This window comes from Phyllostomus discolor, chromosome 11 (genome assembly GCF_004126475.2).
Source record: "Phyllostomus discolor isolate MPI-MPIP mPhyDis1 chromosome 11, mPhyDis1.pri.v3, whole genome shotgun sequence".
In the NCBI taxonomy this organism is placed as follows: Eukaryota; Metazoa; Chordata; class Mammalia; order Chiroptera; family Phyllostomidae; genus Phyllostomus; species Phyllostomus discolor.
In genome coordinates this window covers 68,120,784-68,134,313 of record NC_040913.2, presented here as the reverse complement: position 1 = coordinate 68,134,313, position 13,530 = coordinate 68,120,784, and the positions used below count along the sequence as shown (strand labels likewise).

Below are 13,530 nucleotides of genomic sequence, written 5' to 3'. Positions count from 1 at the left end.
GAGCCCCCATGTAAGGAAGTCAGCCCAAGCTGTCCTGCTTGAGAGCGGGAAGGGTGCTTGTCTCAGGACCACGGAGGTTCGGCAGTCCGCAGCCCGCACCGCTCCCGCACATGACGTGGCACTGAGGCATCTTGGATCCTCCAGCCCCAGGGAGCCTGGCCGACAGCCTGTGGGGCAGGGAGGAGCTCTCTGAATTCTGCCCCAAACTGCACATCCGCAGAATTACCAGCAAATAAAATAGTAGGTGTTAGAAGCCACTGACTTTTGGGGTAGCTTGTTGCAGAGTAGATAACTGACAGGGTTTTTATATTTTCTAAATCTTCCCCCTCTTCTCAGATCTGGTTACTGTTTGTCCAAGTGTGTCCATGACCCTGCATTTTTGACGGACCTGCTAACTGATGAGGATTTTGTTTGTGACGGTAAAATTTGTTAAGCATTCATTAGTGGCTGTTTCTCATTTTGTTTTTTTACCAGCTTTATATTTGTCTTCTCTGGCAGCAGATGTGTCACCTGACATGCCCCGAGAGGTCATTTCTCTGGGGCACACAGTGACGCCAATTTTTACAGCTGTTTATGGCAGACAAAAAATTACTTCCCTCTCTCAAAAGAAAAACAGTGAAGATGGGAAAAAAAGATTTATTTTCTCTAAAGAGTGTTTCCTGCTACTAGATTAGACCATACTCACCTCTCAGACTCCATGAGTAGCTGACTGTTCTGTTCATTGGTGGATAAAGAAAAGAGAAGGATCTGGAATTAAAAAATGAAACAAAGGCCAAGGCAAGCCAGGGAGAGTTTGCAATGTACATTTTCTGTTCAAATTATAAGTATTCCCAGGAAACCTTAGATTTGTGAAGAATCTGAAACCATTTTTTTCTAATCACATTTTATTTTTATTAAATTGTATTCTTCTAAAAGAGCTGATGCTACACAAGCCACAAATAGGTTACATATTAGAGAAAGTCAGTCTTCTTTTAAGTATATTTATTTTATTGATTATACTGTTACAGTTGTCCCAATTTTTTTCTCCCATTTATCTCCCTCCACCCTGCACCCCACCAGCTTATAGCATTCCCCTCCCTTAGTTCACGTCCATGGGTTGTACATAGAAGTTCTCTGGCTTCTCCATTTCCTATACTATTCTTAACCTCCCTCTGTCTATTTTATGCCTACCATTTATGCTTCCTATTCCCTGCACCTTTTCCCCCATTCTCCCCCTCCCCACTGATAACCCTCGATGTGATCTCCATTTGTGTGCTTCTTTTCCTGTTCTAGTTGTTTGCTTAGTTTTTTTTTTAGGTTTAATTGTTGATAGTTGTGAGTTGATTGTCATTTTACTGTTCATAGGTTTTGATCCTCTATTTCTTAAATAAGTCCATTTAACATTTCATATAATAAGGGCTTGGTGATAATGAACTCCTTTAACTTGACTATATCTGGGAAGCACTTTATCTGCTCTTACATTCTAAATGATAGCTTTACTGGATAGAGTAATTTTGGATGTAGATCCTTGCCTTTCATGACTTTGAATACTTCTTTCCAGCCCCTTCTTGTCTGCAAGGTTTCCTTTGAGAAGTCAGCTGATAGTACTATGGGCACTCCTTTGTAGGTAACTGTCTCCTTTTCTCTTGCTGCTTTTAAGATTTCTCTCCTTATCTTTCATCTTGGGTAATTTAATTATGATGTGTGTTGGTATGTGCTTCCTTGAGTACAACTGTTTGGGACTCTGAGCTTCTGGGACTTTCTAGAAGTCTAGTTTGTTCAGCAGATTAGGGAAGTTCTCCTTTATTATTTGTTCAAATAAGTTTTCCATTTCTTGCTCTTCCTTTTCTCCTTCTAGAACCCCTATGATACAGATGTTGGAATGTTCAAAGTTGTCCCAGAGGTTCCTAGGCTTCTCCTCATTTTTTTGAATTCTTGTTTCTTCATTCTGTTCCAGTTGGATGTTTATTTCTTGCTTTTGTTCCAAATTGTTGATTTGAGTCCTGGTTTCCTTCCCTTCACTATTGGTTCCCTGTATGTTTTCCTTTATTTCACTTAGTACAGGCTTCTTTCTTCCTTCATTTTGTGACCAAACTCAATCATTTCTGTGAGCTTCCTGATTGCCAGTGTTTTGAAATCCGCATCAGATAGGTAATCTGTCTCCTCGTCACTTAGTTCTTTTTTTGGAGTTTTGATTTGTTCTTTCATTTGGGCCATATTTCTTTGTCTTGGTGCACCTGTTATGTAATAAGAGGTGGAGCCTTAGGTGTTCACCAGGGCGGGGCAACCCTCTGCTGTGTTGTGATGCTATCTGTGGGGGAGGGGCAGAGAGGGGACAATGCCGCAGGCTTGGCTCTCGCCCCACTTTCTGTCACTTCCCCTACTTCCCACAAGCAAATTGGGCCCTTCTGGTGCTGATTCCCTGGGTGGGTGGTTTTGTGTCTGTTCTAAGACCCTGTGGGTCTCTTCAACGAGCTTTCCTGTGAGGCTGGGAATTTGTCCTGCTGCTGCCTCATTCCCCAAAGGTGTGTTCAGTAAGAGGCCTGAGACTTTATTTCCCCGAGCTGGGACCCTGGGTTGCACGGTCTGTCTCCCTCCTCATTTGTCCCTCCCAGTTTACCTGCACATGAATGTGGGACCACCCGGCCCACCGCCTTGCTGTGGGTCCTCTCCACCAGGCTGCTCATCCCTGCCCCTCCTACCAGTCTGGATGACTCTTTCTTTATCTCCTTGGTTGTCAATTTCCATGCAGCTTGATTTTCTGGCAGTTCTGATTATTTTTGTTTTTAAATTGTTTGTTACCTTTCTTTTGGTTGTGTGAGGGAGTGAAGTGTTTTTCTACCTATGCCTCCATCTTGGCTGGAACCCTCAGAAAGTCTGAAACCATTTTTAAAAGTACAACTTTTAATTTCCTGAGTAGAATGAATGCTTGTTCTTGTATCAGCTTCTATAAGCAATTTCCTCTGAAAGCTCAAGGTAGTATTCTTCTCATTTTGTTGTCAGTTTTTTGTACTTTAATTAAAGATTTATCATTTTTCCTGTTGTCTTTCTGCCTAGCAATTTCTTTCCTCAAACTCCTCTAAACAGTTGATTAAAAACAATCACTGGGATCATGTTTCTTCCAGGACAGTGAGGTTTAGTATCAAATAGATAGAAGAGGCTGGGTTTAGAGGATCGGAGTTGCCTTTTTTAGTTGACAAAATCATATCAAGCTCACCTTAATGATTTGCTTATTGTTTTGCACACGTCAATGACGGTGTAATAACACCGACTCCACGAGCTTGGTAGTCAGTAGTTAGCACAATGTTTTGCTGTGTGAAGAGGGTTTTATAGTGGGAGGGTGAATAATTTTCTAGAGAGGACAGCAGGGAGTAGATTTTAGGAGCAAATTCTCTTTCCTTAGTTTCATTTAAAAATAAATACATTTTTAATCTTACCTAGGTCTATATGAATTTCTACTTGGTCATCGTCTCTCCAACTCTAAAATGGTATTACAGGCTATTTATGTATTTTGTCAACATTTTCAAGCATATTTCAAGTACACATATTTTTCTTTCAGTTACATTTTAAATCTCTGATAAATGATGGCAGTATACTCTGAACCTCTGAGAAACTGATTCCCACTGGACAGTATTTAGAGACGGTTTTCGTTGTTACAACTTGAGGTGGGCGTGAGCTATGCTGTCCAATGGATAGAGGCCAGAGCTGCTGCTGAACATTCTGCAGTGCATGGTATCTGGCACGCGGGGTGATCAATCAGTGCTTGTCGAATGGACGGGTGAGGCATCAGTGAATGTAACACTGATAAGGAAATAAATGAATGTGATAAATAATGAGAGTTGTTTTTATTGGGTAGAGACATTATTTAATGCATTGTAGCTATATTACTATAAAAATTGCAATAGTAATTTCTTCAATAGGAAGGTTTAGCGAAGGATTTATTCCCCTGTCCTGCATAGTAGGTTAGAGACAGGGGTAGGAAGGATTCTTCCCCAAAATGGCATTGATAGTTTTTCTTAGCGCTCTCATTTCATTCATGACCCAGAGTAAGTGTTTGCGTAACTGTTTTTGAGGAAGAATAATGTTTAAAGGTGATGTATGAGACAGATATTGGGTAGCTCTTCTTAATATAGTGAATATTAAATACTAAAAGTTGTCTAGTTAAAATCCATACCTTTTCTAATGCACACTTAGGAAACTTGGGTGCTTTGCATTCTGGGTACACCTTTTCTCTTTGTTGCATACTTAATGCGATGACATGTTCTCAGGAGCACTACATGCTTCTAGATACAGTCTCCATCTCGTCCCAAACAAGATACCACATTTGAATAGAACTCTGTTTTGACTATGGACTAATGTTAAGAACTGCTGTGGATTAAAGGAACCAATTAATTCGAAGCAAAAGTAAAAAGGGAATCAAAGCCAGTTTGAGCTGTTTCCTTAGCTCATTGCTTAAGCTTTTACAAGTTGCCTGGTAATTATAAGATTTTATAGGATTGTGGATTCTGAGGGGAACCCAGTTCGAAAATCTCTGCTGACTAGCCAAGGAAGTTCGGAGTCTCAAAGGAAAAATAAAATTAGAGACAAGGTTCATATAGTTGGTGAAATGTCCTTCATTTAAATGTGTGAATCTCTTTGTTCAATTGTTACATTTTACAAGTTATCCCCCTCTTCCTTGGATGGGGGAGGGAGGGAGAATCAAAGTTTTCAATCAGTCTTTTGAATGCTGCATTTTTTAACAGGCGTTTTGAGATGCAGAGTAAACACAAGACCACAGGGAATTTATCCTGTGGTTTTCCCACGAGGAGTTTATTCTCTAGACTGAGACTAGAGCTGACACACAAAGCCTCTCGCTTTCCTTTGCCCTGCCCCAGCTTTCTTTCCATACTCATTCCGAAAGCTCATCCTGTTTATTTTTTCTTTGGTGAGAAAGGAGTAACCAAGGGTGATTGCAAGACCCTTCAAACTGTGGCCCCTGCCAACTCTGCAGCTTCAGCTTTTTTCCTGCCCAGTTTGTGCTTGGATCTATAGATCCACTGAACTCCTTTCAGTCCCCAAACACTTTTCCGCACTCTCTCGTTTCCAGGTCTTCATCTGTCCGCTCAGTTCCCTCTGCCTCAAACACCCCTCCCTATTTTTTATGTGGCTAAGTCATACTCTTCCCTCGAGTCTTCCCTCAGCTGTCCCTTCCTCTGAGAAGTCTTCCCTGTTATTGAAATCCAAGTTAAGTGGTTTATTTTTTATGCACATATGTAGCATCTGGTTTTTAATTGGCTTTAATGTTTACAGCAGGCTGTAAGTTTGGAGATGGCGAAGGCCATGTTGGTTGTGCTCCTCGTTGTATCACCAGTGCCTACCATGGCTCTTGACACATAGCAGGCTCCCAGCCATTCACTGAATGCTTATTTGATGAGTGTTTAAGTGATACATTGTATGAAGAGAGAAACCAGTGAAGATAAAAGTGGTCGGCAAAAATGAGGACTTGACCTGAATGATAAGCTCCTCCATGGGAGGAGTTTGACACACTCTTTCCTACTTCCCTTCCTCCCTCTTTTCTCTTCTTCTTGTAACTCATTCATTTACCCAGCAAGATATTTTTCTGAGGGTCTAATATGTTTTAGCATTATTCTAGGTGCTGAAGATAGAACAGTGAAAAATCCCTGCCCTCAGAGAATTTAAATTCCAATTAACTAATGGATAAAAATGAGTTAAATGTGAGTGGTGAAGTTAGTTTAGCAGGCTGGTTGGGTGTTGAGGAGTCCAGTTTGTTGGGTAGGGCATGTTGCAAAGTCAGATTTTGAATGGTTCCCTTAAGAGGATAATTTTACTTTGGAAAGTAGGTGGGTAATGGAGAAGTATATATAGCTTTTGAGCAAAGGAGGTTTTTAGTCTGTAATTAGTATGCAGAAACTGAAAGTAAAAAGGCCAACTTAGACAAGATTGCCAAAATAGGGGTTAATAATACCCAGTTTGGCATAGAGTAGTGGCAGAGAGGTAAAGATGAACGGAAGAGACTTTTTTTTTTTTGCAGGGTGGGGGGAGTGTATGGATTTGGATTTCTCGTTAATTCAGGAGTATAATTTCGAAAGAAAATTTCCTTAATGACGAACTATCTGGATAGAGGAGATAAAGGACAAAGATAAATTACAGCTATGAATTTAGAGCCCAGAGAGGCAGTGGGAGCACTGAGAAAGGGCAGTAGTTGGGATGGAATTAAGGTGTTTGTGTAATCTGAATCTTAGATGTCCACAGACTTGGGCTCATTCATTTGATGTTTATTAAGTTCCCTCTCTTTATCATGCTCTGGGTGTCATGAAGGTGCACAAGACAAATGAGGCCTTGGCTGTCACAGAGTTTACATTTTACTGGACACCCAGCTGAGAGGACAGAGTTGTAGGTCAGTGTTTGGAAAACTTTCTATTGATGTAAGTATGACTTGAAGTTTTGGGAGTAGATGGGGATTTGGATCTAGGTAGCAGAAAATCCTGTCATTGTTTTAATTTTATATCTAAGGTTTGATATAATATAATTATTATAATAGTAATATAGCAATTGCTAACAAAATAAAGAAATAAAAAATCAGGGAATTACTGTGCATCTTTTAACCAGCTTTATTCTTTTTCCAAATATAGAAGAAAAAAACCATTTCTTTGTCTTTAAATTCTAAGCTGTCATTTTATTAAAGTTCAGTAACTTAATGTCTCTGCCTGCTTATTACTTGGCAATATCTCACTAGCTCACAGATATCAATTTAGGCTGCTCTCCACCAAATGCATGAAAGAAATAGAGGTCAGTACTTCCTATGACATTTTAAACAGATTCAGCATGAGTGCCTTTCTGGGTTCAGGACACTGTGGCTGAGTAAGGAGAGACCCATGGTCGCAGCTTCTCCCGTTGTCTCCGACTTCTGTCTTCCAATAACGGGCATGAACTGGGAGGTTAGTGTCTTGGCTCAGAGCTGAGATGGTTTGGCATCCGTTCTTCTGTTGCTCTCTCAAGCTGTTTTTTTCTTTTCCGTCCCCGAGAACAGCACTCTCAGTGGGTGTGGAAGTGGGACGGGACATGAAGCAAGGGTTTGCATTGCATTGCCTGGCGACAGCTTGGCATTCCTTCCTTTTTTCTTTCTCTTTGCGTCATTGCCACTGGTGCCACTAATTTTACTTGCCTTCCCCACCCTGTGTCTTTGGGAGTAGCTCAGTGTCTCAGCATTCGATTTTCTTTGGAGTTGTGGCAGTGTTCTCCAGCAATAGCCTAGGAGATGTTCCTCGTCCCATCCTGCAGGGTTAGTGCTAGAGGAATTCTTAAAAGAAACAAAGTGAGAGGAAGTCCCTCTCGCTGGATCTTCGACTTCCTCTCTCTGTTGTCTTTGGGGCACATCCTAAAAGCAGTTCGACTGCGGGCCCTTGAACAACTCGAGGGTTGGGGCACTGACCTCCTGTGATGTTGAAAACCCACATGTAACTACAGGTTATGTCTGCATACTAGCACCCTGACAGCACAGCTGATCCTTAAACAGCACAGATTTGAACTGCGCAGGTAAACATCCATGTAGTTCAAACCACTGTTTGTTCAAGGGTCCCCTGTGCACTAGATGCCGCAAGGCACCACAAGGAGGGGGAAATGGGACATCAGGTGGGAGGGGGCGGAGTGCCAACCCCATTGCCTTGTGTGATTCCAGAAATTATAGGCTAGTCCTCTTGAAGGAGGTGTAGAGGTTTTTTACCTTCTTAGGACAAAGTGTGATTGAGAGACCTGGTTTTCACCTTTCTTCAGATCCCAGCCAAGAGGTCAGTTTCTTCCAAGCCCTGATCCTACTTCCTTCTCCTCTTTACCCTTTCCCGTCTCTTATCTGTTTGTAGCCTCTCTTCTCAAAGCTATTTTCTATGGTCCCTAAAGAAGAAAGAGTTCTTGGAACTTGTGTTGAGTTAGACCTTAAAGGATGGGGAGGATAAAGTTGGGGTGGGCTGGGGAGTCAGTAAATAGAACATGTTTTCTGCATTGAAAGCTTAATGAAAGGTTCTTTGGCAGAAAAAAAAAACAAGGAAATTAGGATTTGCTCAATGATCTCCTACGTGGAAGATCTCTTTATCTTATAATCTCTTATAGGTAAGTTTTCTCCCCCCACCCCAACTGGTGTCCTCTCCCAAGCATACCTGCCCACTGCAGGTCCTCCAGGGCCCTTGTCTAGTGATTGGGACTGTCCTTTGTCCGCTTCCTCCCCCTGGTGTCCGGGAGCTCATGCTCCTCATCACCCCTCACTCGTTATTTTACTCATGCGTTCCTTCATTCCTTCCTCCATTTATTCACGTTTGTTTGTTCTAAAATCATTTGTTAAGTGGTACCTACCTTTCTCACATTAAACGTTGCATGCCCATATTAACTTTTATGCATCCTCCGGGAAGAATTATAAAGAGATGTCTATCCTTAATCTCCCCGCCTTTTGTTTTGGTGCCCACTCTGTTGTTGCCTTATTTTTCTTCGGGTGCCCAGCCCCTGTCACAGGCCTTGATAACAGGCGTCACCCCTCTGTTTGCTCTGATGCCAGGATCTCCCATCCCCGTGACACTTCCCCCCTCGCCTGCTAATATGTGAGACCCAAACCTAGGCTCATCTTTTTGTCTGCTTTTTAGGATAGCTGTTCTTTTTATGTCTAGTGTCATTAACCTTCAAAAACATAACTTGCAGTGTAATTTTCTTCACGTGTGTGTATTTACAGTCCTGTATCGTGTTAATAAGGCAACAGCAGGCTTCCACAGCTACTCTGAAGTGTATAGATAGAGAAGTTGCCTCTCAAATTCATTTCCACTTCAGGGAACTGAGAGGTGATTTAAAACCAGTAACTGGTTTTTCGGTGACAGTGTGTGGGAGAACAACTCTTCTCTACAAATTAAGTCAAAAGAAAAAAGTTCTTAAAATATATTAATTTGTTTCTATGTACATGGCTTTTATAGGATTCTTTATAAAGGGCTTCTGTGCTTTGCTACCTATAAGTGTCATTATTTCATACACAATTCAGCGCCACTGGACTATAATGGTATGCACAGCACTGGGAGAATGGCGTTAGAGATGCAGAGGGAACAGGTTTTCGTTCTTTCCTTGGGAACTCTGTGTGTGTATGTTTAGGTGTATGTGTATGTGTGCTTTCTCCATTGGAAACAAAACAAAAAGGGGACTCTGTCATGTGTCTTCTTTGTATCTCTTTCAGGGCATTGCTTGGCACTAGGCATTCAGTAGATCTGCAGTAGAGGCGTGCCTACAGAACTAGTTTGGATTGCATTAAAGTAGCGGGCTGAACTGTCCTTTTAATGACTTGCTATGAAATGAGAAACCCAAAAAGAAAGGAAAAATTAAATTCATATATGCACAGAGACATCTGAGGAAATTGCATGACCAAATATGTGTGTATGTTACTTATGGCACATAGCTTTCTCTGAAGATGAACAACAACAGTGTTGATGATTATGTCTGGTCTTTTCAGAAGAGCTGGAGCGCGGGTGGAATTTGCAGCCATCTACCTCCCACTCGTGCCAGAGTTCATGCACAGCCACAGGGAGGAATATTGTGAGTCATTGCTGACAGGTCAGAGTCTGACTGTGTTAATTCAGTGCAGGAGGGTTTTTTCCCTGACACCTTGTCTGCTTGCACGCTAGTGCTGTGGAAAAACATTTTAAAAGTATGGCTTCTCGTGCATGACCTTAATATTACAGTTTAAGTAGGGAAACAAAGCTGGTAACATACATGCAACAACTAGCAAAGGACACAAGACATTCTGTAATTAGTGCAAATTATGGGGTTCACGTAATAGTGCTGTAAAAGCTCTGAAAACGAGAACTTGTTTGGTGCATGACACTCCAGGGAAGCTCTGTGGGGATGATGAAATCTGAGTGGCCCATGTAGATAGGTGGGATTTAGTTGGATGCAAAGGGTGCCTGGGGGAGGAGGAAAGAACATCCTGGGGTTAGAGACGAGCGGGACCTGGGTGGTGGGAGGGAGCACAGTGCTAGTGTCAGATGGCAGTGAAGGCGGCCTGCCTGAGGTCAGGCTGTGCAGGTCCGGCAGTTCCTCAGAGGATGTGCCACTTGTCGGAGACACGGGATCAGTGTCCCAGGGACCAGTCGATGTGCAGTCCTGGCCCCATCGACAGTTGCCGCGGCATCCTCCTTCTTCTTGCGTCAGGCTTTTGGAAGTGAGATTGACATCTTTCTCCACTGATTATATTTAGATACATTTATTCACATCTGTACTCCCTTAAAGTGGGAATGAAGGGGGAGGAAATGGAGAGTAAGAGTTCCTGTTTGCTCATTTCTTAAAGATTGAGTTTATTCTTAGTGCAGATCCCTGTGTTACCCCACCGAAGGGAAAGCTTTGCAAGGCCATTTAGGTGAGAGACCTCTCAGATTATCAGCTGTGTTAGTGTTTTTACTGTGCTACAAGAGAACATATAAGAACATGTACATTTTTAAATTGTGGTTTAATTTTTATATTTAAAGCTCTGTACAGTAGACCAAGCAAAGGAAGGGCAAGTGTTGCTTCTTTAAAAGAGGGAACAGCCTGCTCCTTGTCGAATTAGGGAACTCTCTAAGGCTCTGTCACATACATTTTAGTCCCACTGACATATTACTCCCACATCCTTGTGGGTAGTAAAGTTAAAAATTTTTTAAGTGTTCTTTGATTTTTTCCACCCACTGATCTAGTAGACATTTAAGTTCAATACTGCAGCCGGGAGAAAGGGAAATTGAAATATAATTTATACTTATTTTTTTTTAAAGTCTCAAAAGTCACAGACTCTATGTCTGCACTAGCTTAGAAATTACAACAGTAAATCGGCTTCCGTTTTAGAATGTGTTGTTAGTCATCACACTTTAAATTACATGGCGTTACTACTTGTGACCTACTTAAAATGGTTGCCCCTGCAGTGGGAACAGTATGTATGCACACACTGGTCGATGTGAAGGCTTTTTTTAAAAACCGTCTTTTGCCCTGGCTGCTGTGGCTCAGTGGATTGAGCATCGGCCTGTGAATTGAAGGGTCACCCCAGGTCTGATCCCCAGTAGGGGCATGCAAGAGGCAACCACACATGGATGTTTCTCTCCCTCTCTTTCTCCTTCTCTTCCCCTCTGTCTAAAATAAGTAAATGAAATATTTAAAATAAATAAATAAAACTGTCTTTTGATTGCAGCCATATTTTGAATGTCAAGAGGTTAAATAAATATACGAGTAGACTGTGAATCTCTATGGGCTGGATTTTTTGGAGTGAAGAAGTGTGACAAATCTTTGTCTAGGGAACCACTTAGTAAATAGTGTAATAATTAAGTGGCTCCCCTCTCTCTGTGTTGAGATAACTGTGTGTTACAGTTTAACACATCTTCCAGAGCGATCGTCTGTTGTGTGGAGCGGTTCCCGGAGCAGCAGTCGAGAGACCCAAGCCGACCCACGCCCTGCTGGCACACTGCTCCGAGGCCTCGGGTCACACGGCTTCTCTTCCTTCATGTATGAAATGAGACATTGCAATATCATCTCAGTCTTTCTGACTTCTAAAATTTGGACGGTCCTAGCTGTGCTACAGAACCTCAGAAGAATGTAAAGGATAAATACAGGATAAATCCTGGGTCTCAGGTGGCGCTGGTACTTGGTCCTCATTACCTGGGGCACAGTTGGTTTCATCCAGGTAGACAGACATTTGTAGGCAGATCTCAAGATGAATCTTATATCAAACAGCACTATTGCCTCCTCCACCCCATTGGGAGCCTCATAAGAGCTTTGGCAGATTCTATTTAGAAATAATTGATCCTTAAAAGGAAACCATGAGATTACTTGAAAAAAACATACCAGAAATTGCACGCACCTTGTTTTGCCATCCGGAAGTGAGTGTTCTGCGGGGGTGTCCTGCTGGTCAGTTGGCAAGGACATGATTGATCTGGGCTGTAGGGGTGAGAAGGACTTTGCACTCACAGGGACACGGAGGGATAGCGGACAAAGGCTTCTTTTCCTAAACCAGTAGAATGTTCATGATTTAATCTTTGTTCACATTGGCTAATGAGGCTTTCCCCTTAATATGAATATTCCTATTTTCATGCTTTCTTTCTTTCATGCGTGAAGCATGCTTCATGCTTCAAAAAAATGAAGTCTTATTTTTATTTCCCCAAATTCTAGGGAAGAGTGATATCAAGTAGGAAAAATTAAAACCACTACTAATAATACGTCACTGTTTAGAAAGTAACCTTTGAACCTTCTTTTCTTGAAGACTTGGGTTGTAATCATTTGTGTATTTAAAGCGTATTACGTGAGTACATCTGCACTCTGCGTTATGGGTGTTGTGCACCATCTGCAGAGTGCTGTGGGGGTGTCAGGCAGGGAGGAGGGCTTTGTACTAAGGACTGGATTTTTCTTTCAGATTTTTTTGGCAGATTCAATATGTACTTCTTTAAGAATCTTTTACTTCTTCATTTTTTTGGTCAGTTTGCATATAATATTTTATATTTCTATTCCAATCAAGAGCTTCTAATTATTTTTACTTTCTGCCAGTTGTTGATAGCTATAAACTCACGTAAGTTAGGTAGTTTGAGACTATGGATAGTTTGGGGGGGGGGGGGTTAGTTTTTTTTGTTGTTGTAGTTCCTACATTGCTTGGTCTTCACTTTTAAAAAATTGCCCTGTTTTGCAGAGGTTTTATCAAAATATGTTGTCAATTCCAAGGATGTTCTTAAGAGGTTCATAGAATACAGTTGTGCCAAAATGTATAATCCAGTAAACCTCTGGTCATTCAGGTAGGTAGCAGCAATTGGAATATGCCGGAGCTCTGAACCCACTTGCGTTTTTCATCACGCCCCTCCACGCAGGGGATATATCTGCAGATTTTCTCTGTGCACAGGGGTTCTGCCATATTGGGTGTGGCAAGCACTTAATGGGGTGGGTCAGGATGGGACAGTCATAACTGCCTGTTTTATACTTTAGCTAATTAAGGATAAGACAACTTACATAGCTTTTCTGTGTTTCATTGAAACAGAATACTTACAACACCATGAAGAGAAGAAAGATGATTTGTACCTTCTAATCCTGTGTGTTAGTATATAGTTTATGGTATACAAAATGCTTTCTTAACCTCAAAAGACCTTTGGCAAAACAAAATATAAAGTACTGAGTTTGGCCTATGTTTGTATGCTGTTTTCCTGAAGAGCTATTTGGTTAAAATGAAACCAATTGACTATAAAATAGTAGACACTGGCCCATTGACTATAAAAGTAGACAGTGGAAATTTTAGGAATGAAAAATAAAATGCTCCAGAACACACGAGGCAGTCGTCTGTGGAGGGGAAGAGCCCACAGATAAGTGCACCGCCTCGGTCAGCAGTGGCTTTGTTGACCTGCCGGTGTTCGAGCACAGGCTGGGCGACTGGGCGGGGTGTTGAACGCGGGGTCCAGCTGAAAGGATATTTGGATAAATGGCTTTTAAAGTCTTGTTCAAATGGTATTCTAGGTGTGTGTGGTATTTCAGTTTATGCAGATATGAGCGCTTTAAATCAAGATAACTAGTAGCACATGCTAAGATGTC

General features: G+C 41.7%; 1 protein-coding gene across 2 annotated transcripts in view; it reads left to right on the top strand.

Annotated features, from left to right (window-relative positions):
• The window catches only part of PSD3 (pleckstrin and Sec7 domain containing 3), a 536,273-nt gene that overhangs the window by 369,874 nt on the left and 152,869 nt on the right, over positions 1-13,530 (top strand). The gene's annotated exons all lie outside the window — the stretch shown is intronic.